Consider the following 213-nt stretch of genomic DNA (forward strand, 5'->3'; position numbering starts at 1 on the left):
TATTTTAAATAATCATAACTTTGACCTGGCTTTAATCATAGGTCACTTGTCAATAAATATAAGAAAATAATACAACAAAAACTTCTTAGTATTTACACATTTTTCTTAATACAATGAAAATCCTTAAATAAAAAAAAAAGTGGAGGAAAGAAATATATGTACAAAGAAATCCAATTTTCTCATTATAAATAAAAGCTAATTTAACCTGACCGG

General features: G+C 23.5%; 1 protein-coding gene across 1 annotated transcript in view; it reads right to left on the reverse strand.

Annotated features, from left to right (window-relative positions):
• LOC119581725 (protein disulfide-isomerase A5-like) overlaps positions 1 to 213 on the reverse strand; it is a gene marked incomplete at its 5' end in the record, with an annotated part of 4,964 nt that overhangs the window by 3,409 nt on the left and 1,342 nt on the right.

Source organism: Penaeus monodon, chromosome 15, assembly GCF_015228065.2.
Source record: "Penaeus monodon isolate SGIC_2016 chromosome 15, NSTDA_Pmon_1, whole genome shotgun sequence".
Classification (NCBI taxonomy): domain Eukaryota; kingdom Metazoa; phylum Arthropoda; class Malacostraca; order Decapoda; family Penaeidae; genus Penaeus; species Penaeus monodon.